Here is an 11,644-nt window from a genome sequence, read left to right as displayed (position 1 = left end):
ATTATTCGTGTTATCAACACTAGGCCAGGTCTTGTACGTAGAATGACTATAATCTAAATTGCTTTTAATTTTAATAATTGAGCATTAAAATACTCTTGAATATAAAGAATAACAGACACAAAATATATAAGTACTTTATTACTTTATTTTTCTGAAAGCCGTAGTTTTTAACTCCCGACGCAAAAATAGAGGTGTTGTTTTAATAAGTTTGACCGCTATGTGTCTGTCTGTCTGTCTGTCTGTCTGTGGCACCTTATAGCTCTTAAACGGGTAGACCGATTTGAATGAAGTTTTTCTTTATTTGAAAGCAGGTTTTCTAGCGATGGTCTTTAGACATGTTTTATCAAAATCGGTTCAGCCGTTGTTAAGATATTGAACTTTGAAGTGACGAAGTCGGGGGTTTTCCAGCTTTTTATTGGTTAAGTTATTATTTCCGAAAATCAGAGATGCACCCACGTACCCACGAACCCCTGCTTGAGAGACCATATAGCTGCAACCACTAAGCTACTACGACTTTTTACACTGCCTTAAATATCTACTCCAAAATGTTTACCAGCTTTGGGAATATTGAGTAAACCCACTTGCTCGTTTGCCAACCAGTGGAATAAAAAAAAATGGAACTAGGACTCTTCTTGCGGTGTCAAAATTGCGCCATATATACCCAACCCTGTTTGGGGAAACAGAGGGTATATGTGGCTCGTACACGATGGAAATACCAATAAAAAAATAAAATAAAAGCCACACGACGCCACGGCGGCATGAAGAGACACCGAGACGCCCACTGGCCGGTCCGGGACGCAGACTCGGGTCCCCCCCTTTCCTGCTGGTGGTTTATTTATAAAGGTTTCCTCCTCGTAGGCACCAAAGCGGCCTACGTTCCCGGTCGGTCGGCCAGCCGGGGTCACGTGCCCTCATGTTGACTCTTATGGCCTAATGTCCCACTCTGAGCAGAGCGGTACCGGTATTTACAAATAATTAGCCGTCGTGATCCAGAGTGCCCCAGGCCCAGGGTTTAACTTTCCCTACCCTATGAGGCCCAACGCCTCGGACTGAAGGGAGTTGTAATGAGGGCTATCGCGTATGAATTCGCCACTAGAGGCGCTAGTGTAGCGTGAGGTCTCTGAAATGTCAAATCTCATAGTTTTTGGGTGAGCTACGCGGGTTTATTTATAATTAGAATAATTTTGTGAATATTTTGCAATATCTGAAATTAATTATGGCAAATATGCGTTCCGGAGCAATGAATGTCTGTGTTTTGAGACAGTTTTGTCTTTCGGAAACCTTTGTCCTCCCTTTTTTCCAAACAAAACGGGGACTATGCAACACTGTGGCATGCTCGATATTTTTATGGCACGGTTTTAAGGTGTATTAAATATGATTTTAATCTAAACTTTGTTTTCACGCCCGTAATAACAGACTTTGAAAGCCATACTTAAAAACCTCACGCTACAGTGCGCCATCTAGTGAGACAAAAAACGATAGCCCTCATTACAGATGTGCAAGTTGCGGAAAGTTTTCAAAAAGTTGAATGAACAAACGAAACGTTTAGTTGAAAAGTTCTCGGAAAATTTCACAAGATATACAGGGTTATTGGCAATTCACTAGCATCCCCTCAACCCCAAACTCCCACCACTCAAACAAATGTCTCTTGTTTTACGGCTCCATTTTAAAAAGTCGTAAAATAAAAAACATTTGTTTAAGTGGCAGGAGTTAGTGAATTACAAATAACCCTGTATAGGAAATTTAAATTTAAGAAACGGAAAGTTTCCTTTAGAACATCAGTACATCATATTTGTAATATTACACTCGCACGAAGCCAGAGCGCGCCGCTATATTTACCTATTCATATTGTACAATACACATAAACCATCTGTTGCATCATGTCAGCCGAAAGACGTCCACTGCTGGACATAGGCCTCCCCCAAGGCTCTCCACTCAGACCGGTCTTGTGCTTTCCGCATTCACCGCGATCCCGCGATCTTAACCGTTTTTGGTAGCCGGGCCTCTGCCGGTGAATCACTATAGCAACCCCTGCCCCGCCGTTACCATGGCCGCTACCGGAGCCAGGAATAGCAGGGCCGCCGGGGACTAGGGGTCTGGGCTGATTTTGTGGGTTCATTTTATTAATTTTATATCTTTATACCTTGGGGGAAAATGCCTTAGTCGCCACGCTTGGCAGGCGAGTTGGCGACCGCAGTTATATCCGATAGTTCGCGGAGGACGCTGCTGCCCATCCTCCGGTTTATCCCTTAGTCGCCTCTTAAGACACCCACGGGAAGAGAGGGGGTGGTGCAATTCTCGACCGACACCACACGGCACCATCTGTTGCAAAACTATCTAACTGATAGTGAAACCCGCATTTAAATCCGTTGAATAGATTAAAAGATTTAGGGTCTGTTTCACCATACATTGATTAGTATTAACTGGCGGTTTACTGTGATGCCGTCTCTATTTGTTTTGTTCGAATAGACGGAGACGGCATCACATTTAACCGTCGGTTAACGCTAATCAATGGATGGTTAACAGCCCCTTAATCACACATACATTCAGGCAGACGGTGGGAAGACTTTGTTTTATACTAAAGATAAATATAAAAATTGTATGCAGTGTCGGAGCACTGACACTGTTTGCATATCGCTCTGAATCTCCTCTGAATATAAACTTTATATGTCATCGTATTACCACACTAATAAACTCAATTGGTTCGCATCGAGCCGTTTAATTGACTACAATGAGACCCCTCCACCACACGCTAACCTGTCAAATATAAAATACGCATCATACTATTAATTTTGAACAAGAGCATTCCGTTTCAATTTAGCCGGGTTGTGGTGATAGTTGCATCCTCTAGAGTAGACATTGGTAGAGTTTATTAACTATTGATTGTGATTTCATGTTAAATATGAAGATGACGTTATGTGCTATTATAGACTAGCTTTTACCCGCAGCTTTGCTGTAAACCATTAGGACCGTTAAGCCGTGGTGGCCTAGTGGTTTGACCTATCGCACCCCGGCTCGCACCTCTGAGTTTTTCGAAATTCATGTGCGGAATTACATTTGAAATTTACCACGAGCTTTGCGGTGAAGGAAAACATCGTGAGGAAACCTGCACAAACCTGCGAAGCGATTCAATGGTGCGTGCGAAGTTCCCAATCCGCGCTGGGCCCGCGTGGGAACTATGGCCCAAGCCCTCTTGTTCTGAGAGGAGGCCTGTGCCCAGCAGTGGGACGTATATAGGCTGGGATGAGAACAGTTGATAGAGCACCTGACAATGAAGCTTAAGGCCCCGGGTTCGATCCCCGGTCGAGGGTTAGAAAAATACCTCAGATAATATTTAACCAATACCAGTGTTTCCCGCGTAGCTCACCCAAAAACTATGAGATTTGACATTTCGGAGACCTCACGCTACACTAGCGCCTCTAGTGGCGAATTAATACGCGATCGATAGCCCTCATTACAAAACTCAACCACGGCGCGTAATCAAACTATTTTAAACCGAAGCATAAACAAAGTCCGTATATAGTCTCAATTCCACGTCTAAATACGTACGGTTACATTTCCATTGGATAATCGACTCCCGCCCTGGTGTTACTGCCAGTGCCGGATTAAATTAAGACTATTTGATGCCCTAATCAATCCACGCCCGTGGCATCCCCTACCCCCCCCCCCATGTCCATAAGTAGCCGCCGTAACCAGCCTTACCTTTTATGTGCTAGTAATTTTTGGGTGTCGTTTATAGTGCCCCCCAAGACGTGATGCCCCAAGCAGTTGCTTAATTTGCTTATGGGGTAATCCAGCCTACCCGTATGGGGTAATAGTGCCTGGTTACTGCCTACACAACACTATGCTTACATACCGGAGTACTAACTAGTAGCGTGGCGCTATCACAACTTAATTCCACTGGATGTCTTAAGTAACCCCCGACGCAAAAAGAGGGGTGTTTAAGTTTGACCGCTATGTGTGTCTGTCTGTGGCACCGTAGCTCTTAAACGGGTGGACCGATTTGAATGCGGTTTTTTATTTGAAAGCAGGTTTTCTAGCGATGGTGCTTAGATATGTTTCATCAAAATCGGTTCAGCCGTTTTTGAGATATTGTACTTTGAAGTGACAAAGTCGGGGTTTTCCAATTTTTTGGTGGTTAGGTTATTACAAGCTTTTATTTAACTAGCTCTGCTTATTGTTGTCTTGCAAGTTGATTCCGAGCACACGTTCGACACACTTCCAGTGTATTGTAATAAATAAGTTGAATGACAATGTAAGTACAGTCAACAAAAACTAGAGTAAATTTGTTTCATACAAATCTTCACTTGTGCCCTTAGTGTAAGTTTTCGGTTACAAAATACGTCTAGATCGCGTTCGCGTTAAAATCTCAATTTGTATGGAAACACGAACATCGCAAACGCTCCGCTAGAGGCGCTGTTCGTGTTCCATATAAATTGAGATTTTAACGTGAACGCGATCGAGACGTATTTGTAACGAAAACTTACACTAGGGTACTGACAACTAGTGTTTACGAGTACTGAGCAGTCACTCTAGGCTAGAGTGATGCGCGACCATACATTCTGCAATTCATTTTTATTTGTGTATTTATGTAGAGGTTAATCGTATTAAAACATTGTGAAAATCGCAAATGTCTACATAACTAATACTGTTCAAAAGATACAGTTTTCTGACAGACGGACAGACCGACAGAGGAGAAGTTCTAAGGACATGTTGATACCCAACGGTACAGAACCCAAAACATTAATTACAATGTATTTTTTTTCCAAATGCCAACTTTTACCCAAAAAAAGTGTTCAAATGGAAACAGATGTCAGAGAAACAATATACAAGTTATCGGAACTAGAAACAATAGTAACGGACAACCCGTGCACTGCGCAAGCGCGTCCTAAACACATGTTTTGTTTTTACCCGACTGTTTTAGAGAATTGTTAACTTTCTCTTCTCTTACAAAATAGTTGCCATATTTAACCGTTTACGTCAAATTTGACATGACAAATAAGTACATAAAGTACGACTCAAAGGAGTCGGAATAAATAAAATTAAATAAATAAAAGAAAGTCTGATGCCTTTATGAAGCCACGGTGGCCTAGTGGTTTGACCTATCGCCTCTCAAGCAGAGGGTCGTGGGTTCAAACCCCGGCTCGCACCTCTGAGTTTGTCGAAATTCATGTGCGGAATTAAATTTGAAATTTACCACGAGCTTTGCGGTGAAGGAAAATATCGTGAGGAAACCTGCACAAACCTGCGAAGCAATTCAATGGTGCGTGTGAAGTTCCCAATCCGCACTGGGCCCGCGTGGGAACTATGGCCCAATCCCTCTTGTTCTGAGAGGAGGCCTGTGCCCAGCAGTGGGACGTATATAGGCTGGGATGATGATGATGATGCCTTTAATTTCTTTTATCGTAACGTAGCTTACTGTTGTTTTTCGCGCTTTCACTTTGCAAGATAAAGAAACAATGTGACATCATTTATTTCCACTTTTTTTTATTAGACGGCACTCTTAAAACACTGGCCAGCAATAAAAACTAGTATCGACACGCAACCTTTTTAGCAGTGAGGAAAATAAATAAGCAAAGGCACTGACATTTCGAAGCTCATTCCAAAATTGACAGTTTTCGTTGTCACGCGCTCCCAATGAAAAAGAGCTGTGTTCATAAAAAGTGATAGTGAAAAGATCATTGTGAATAAGTTTAGAAAAATAGACAAACTACTAATTTCGGAAACAAATTATAAACGTGTTTACAAACCTCATTGACTGGGATTAATCAAGTTGACCTGGTAAGTGATTGTTTAATTAAAAACTTAATGTATCAACAAAGCAGCTAGTTGCTGCTTTAGTTGCATTGTGTTGACGACAACATAGACAGACCATGATTGGAAGGGTCCTATGCCCATTTTGCATGAGCCTGTGCTGCCATTCTTTGAAATCAATACATTTATGTTTGTAAGTATTTGCAGTGATAGTAACAGTCTTATTACGGCCTTATTACGATGGAATAAGAGTCTGTGGTACATATTTTTGAAACCTTGAATAAGTACTTATTTTTACACTTGACTGTAGCATTTTGTATTATTTATTCATTTATTCATAATAAAGACTTACAGTATACACCAAAGCGTCTCTATTACTAGCTAAACTTACAAAACACTTACGTACTAGATTGATACATAATAAATAAGTACATTAAACAGACATACACAAACATTTCCTTATTTTATTGAGAAGCGACTGCCAGTGGTCAGCGAATACATCAGCATCTGGGACCTGAGTCACCAAAAGTTCAGAAGCTCAATCGCCCTTGCGGTCGGCGAGTTTCTAGCGCGGCGCGTCCGGAACCCTTTAAAGGTAGCGAAGAGCCGACGGCGGCGGCGTACCCCTGTGCGACCATAATTGTTCAGGCACAAATAATTGAAGAAGCGCGAACACAGACGGGTTGTCGACTCTATTTCGTAGGAGAGAGCAGTAGTGCATCAAGAGATGTGCTTTCCGTCTAAAGCATAATGTGTCTTGTCCAACCATACCCGCCACAAACAAAGAGGGAAACATATTAATAATATAAACATATATTGTATATATAACTTTTGACGTTGCGATTTGACTTTTGGTATTACTAGCCAAATTGTCCTATTGGACAGAAACCTCTTAATAAAAAAAAGAAAAAGACGTAATAAAATAACTCCCAGGTTTTTAACTTTGAGAACGTCCACAGAGCATTTGCGTCATTTGTTTTTCTTCATAATACAATGCAGCATTATTAGCACACTTACATACTATGCCATGTAGCGAGCCGGGCCGGGCCCGGAAGTGTCGCCGGTGTCCGCTTCCGGGTCACCGCCGGTACCGTAATCCACATGTGTACTGTACAAACTGTGTGTTTACTTTAGATACTTTATAATATGACATCTACCGAACTGTTTAAAGCTGTTTTATAGTTCCCTGTGGTCCTTTCAAAATGCCGTTTGTGTTAATGCGTTTTGTTATCGAAGGAGGATTATGTTTACCGTCAAGGACTTTCATTCATGAGCCACCGTGGAACGATTTCACAGTAAACGTCATAGTGACGTCGCATTAACAAGAAAAATCGTAATGACTTATCCTTTGAAAACGTTACATATGAATTAATGTCCTATACCGTACTATTAGATTATCCTATATCACAGTTTCAACGAATTTGATGATACCTCAAATGTTGAAAGGCGTCAGCCATTTATACTTCGTTTTTTTTAGCTTTAGAATGAAGGTAAGAGATATTGACGTGTCTTTTTATTGAAAAACACTTTTGCAAAATAAGTCACTGCAAATAGTAACAATTAGCAAGGACATAATGATCATTTACATGCTTTTGGTATCATAGGTAATAGTTACTGGTTTTTTAAAAACGTTTTTCGATAAGAAGACTCGTCAAGATTGTTTACCCTTTTTCTAATGCTAAAAAAACGAAGTATAGGCTGCAGAGAGGACCAAAGCATGTATTATCTTTGCAGAGATCCATAACAACGTATCACAGTCTAACATCTGGTAGTAGGGTGAACGGTTGTGTTGCTCTGAAGACGAACTCTTTGGGGTCGATACGCGTCAGCGTGTGTAATGTGGTAATATTGGGTTTTGTGTGGTTTGTGGTCTTGCAGTGTGGACATGGAGGAGCTGCATGGACACACTTTTGTTGCATAAACGTGGCTATGAAAAGGTTGCGGGCGAGCAAAGTACGTAAAACGGGGTAGGTACCTACTTTAGAAAATTTTGGAGCTACTTTGATAGATTTAAAACGGTTCATCATCCCAGCCTATATACGTCTCATTGCTGGGCACAGGCCTCCTCTCTTGCTTCTCTTCCTTTCCTTCCTCTTGCGGCTTGGGCAGTAGTTCCCACGCGGGCCCAGTGCTGATTGGGAACTTCACACGCACCATTGAATTGCTTCGCAATTTAAGTTTGTGCAAGTTTCCTCACGATGTTTTCCTTCACCGTACAGCTCGTGGTAAATTGGGGTTCGAACCCAGGAACCTCTGCTTGAGAGGCAATAGGTCAAACCAGTAGGCCACCACGGCTTAAAATGGTTATAAAAACGCAAATATTCATAGCTTGATTGAGCAAATGAAGTAGAGTTAGGTAATTTATGAAGGTAGTTATTTCACTGCCTCAGATGGTCTAAAAAATAAGGACATAGCGTAAAAACTGTTTTCCAAAGTAGCTCCTGCATTTTAAAGTAGCCCCGTTTTACAGTAATTGTTTATAGTTAATCTACGGAATAGTTAATTTTTCTCCTTTACGTACAGTCGAGTTCGTAAATTTCTGAGCAAAAATTTGATCAAAAATATCTGAACACGCTTCTACGTCGTTAACAATAGAATCGTTTTCACATATTTTTGATCTAATTTTTGCTCAAAAGCTGAAGAGCTCGACTGTACATTTTTAAATGTAAAAGCAACCTCAATGCTACTTAGGTACTCATCAAATTCAATTATTTACAACTTTAAAGTAATTTTTGTCGTATCCCTAGTAAAGTTAACTACGTTTCAAAAGCTGACGGCCCATTTTACATGGATTTAATGCGGTGCCTAGAACAATTTTAAGTTAACTAGCGCAGCAATCTTGCTGATGGGTCTCGCAGGCGTTTTGTTTTTATTTAGCCTAGATTATTGACTTGATCACTTTGATCAGGCATTTGGATACCGTAATACGTAAGCTTATGTACTGAATAAGTTTGTTTAAAAATAGCAGAGACAGTCAAAATATTCTTTATTTAGGTAAAGTATCAGCTCATGACTCAGAGCGTGAAGAATCTACCACTGGTTGGGGAAAATCTACACTGTGAAAGAAGTTCTTTTCGTTAGAAAGTAATTAAATCAAACCCGAATGGAATTTAGTCTATGACACAATAACAGATCTAAATCAGGAATAAGTGAATCTGTGTAAATCATATCAATAGTAGTCTGAATCAAGACCAAAATATCAAGACCTAGAACATAATTATTATTATTTACAAATACCATTTTATCTTAATCATGGCGATTATTTCTTATGGCGTATATTAAATGGCTATTTTTGTAAATTTTCCCATTTTATTTTGGCAATTTTTGATTCCATTTTTGTTGATATTCAGGATGTACAGTTTGGCATTTTCTACTTGGACGTGTAACTTCGGAATAGTCTATTTGTACTCAATAACATTTTACTTCACGGGAAATAGCATTTCGTCGAATAGTTAAGAGCATTTCTAAATAATATTTATCAGATCAAGTTCACCGAAAGCTGGCACAGCCACAAGCAATCTTTGTAACGCTACTCAGAACCGATAAGTAACATTGTTGCGCATTACTTAAAGGGCCCACAGACGCTACGAGAAGTCCTACGATCAGCAGGGCTACTACGAAATTCGAATATCGAAGTTCGTGTCGTTCGGTCGCTCTTGACACTTATACTATTTAATACAGAGCGAGAGGGACGGTACGATACGAACTTCGATTTTCGAACTTCGGAGTAGGCCCTCAGGCCCTATACTACGAAGTGCAAAATTCGAACTTCGTATCTTACCGTCCCGCTGACGCTTATGTTATTCAATACGAGAGTGAGAGGGACGATACGATACGAACTTCGATTTTCGAATTTCATAGTAGCCCCCTGACTGCACCGGTCGATCGTTCCGTTTTATTGTTAATTCTTACGCCACACACGCTACAGTTTATCGTAGCGATCTTCGTTTGAGGGCGTTAGTACGAAATTCGAAAATCGAAGTTCGTATCGTACCGTCCCTCTCACTCTGGTATTAAATAATATTAGCGTCAGCGGGACGGCAAGATATAGTATAGGGCCAGTTCCGATGGCGACCGACGACGCAATAGCGATTGTCGGTTTAATTCATCCTTTCGAATTTTGATATTGTTCCGTTGGACGATACAGTTTTAAAAAATCGTACCAGCTGTACAGTTTTCTCACGCACACGATACGATAAACGGTACCGGTCGTACGGTGCAGCCAGAGGGCCTACTCCGAAGTTCGAAAATCGAAGCTCGTATCGTAGGTACCGCCCCTCTCGCTCTCGTATTAAATAGTATAAGAGTCAGAGGGACCGAACGACCGATCGATTTTCGAACTTCAGAGTATGCCCTCTGTTCATTAAGATTTTTCGTAGTGTGTGCGGGCCCTATTAATGTAGCTTTGACAGCTTTTGATGACGGTGTTGCTTACCTTTAATATAAATGCTAGTCTATACCAGCGGCTTTGTTTGCATGAACCATTATATGTAGGCCTGAGAGTTGAATCGATATCATGCAATAACGTCTGAATTGACTTAAACCTGATTCTGTATGGAGATAGTTTAAGCCCCGGGAAGAACAAAGCATATTTTTATATGCTGTAAAATTGTATAATTCTCGCGGGATAGCGAAAAACTTTTTTGTAGACAAGTCACGGGCATCAGCTAGTATTGGAATGAAAAGTGTAATTCCATAGATCCAGTTATCTACACAAATTTAATTCTAATCCGTTTAGCCCTTTTTGTGTGAAAGAATAATAAATACAAACACACACACGCGCGCGTGTTTCACTATGAATAAAATATAAAATGTAGGTAGACTAAACAAAGTAGGATCGATTACATTTCGAGAATAGAAGGCACGTTGTTTGTGTTATCGGACCAACTATATCGTGATCCACTGTAGAACCTTTTCCAGCATAGTCATAGTGGCATCACGTTTCTTAACAAGGTAAGTTCACTATGAAACTTAATGTGAGAATGTTCTAGCTCAGGAACCAAATAGTTAGACTTTAATGCTTGGCCATTATTATGTGAGGTTCTGCTACGTTGTGAAATTTCACTATCACTAAGGCCGTAGCTGGATAAGGGAACAACATCTGCCCTTGATCTATTTTGACTTGATTTTTTTGGTATAGTTTACTCACAACTAGTATACATAACGCACAAAATATTAATATAAAAAACCAAGTGGTTCCGTAGTAAAAAGGTAATAACTCAAAAAAATTAATACATATTTGTGTTCTCCTAAACTAATGGGTATTTTGGAGTGGTTTTCGGGTATCTAGTTCTACTGCTGAAGATGTATAAACGACTAAAAAAAGACCACGGACTATTATGACATAAAAATCACTAAGTCAAATTTTCATAACAAGGGCTACTACGAAACTCGAAACTTGAAGTTCGTGTCGTGCGGTCCCTGTGGCACTTATGTATACTAGGTATTTAATACGAGAGTGAAAGGGACGGTACGATACGAACTTCGAGTTTCAAGTTTCGTAGTAGCCCAACAGGGCATTGCACCGGATCGCTATCGCCACTCCATCATACACCGTGGCCCGTGGTTACCTAAGGCACAGACCTAAGGTTATACACCGTGTTTTTTGATGTCAGTTAACTTCCACAGATGGCTCAATTCATTGATAGCAACTACACACGTGGCACACATTTGGGCCAAATGTAAAAAAAAATTTTTTGGTACATACCTACAAGTATAATTAAAATGTATTGAGTTCACAATCACTGTAAAACAAACTTGAAGAGTATCATTTACGTGATATGTATATGAGACAAACACCAGACAATCTGTCTTTTTTCACTTTCTTTTGCCAAATATGTATGAATCAAAAACAATTTAGTAACAAGTAACAAGTTAATATCACGTTATA

This window comes from Choristoneura fumiferana, chromosome 23, assembly GCF_025370935.1.
Source record: "Choristoneura fumiferana chromosome 23, NRCan_CFum_1, whole genome shotgun sequence".
Lineage (NCBI taxonomy): Eukaryota > Metazoa > Arthropoda > Insecta > Lepidoptera > Tortricidae > Choristoneura > Choristoneura fumiferana.
Note: the sequence above shows the minus strand (reverse complement) of the source record.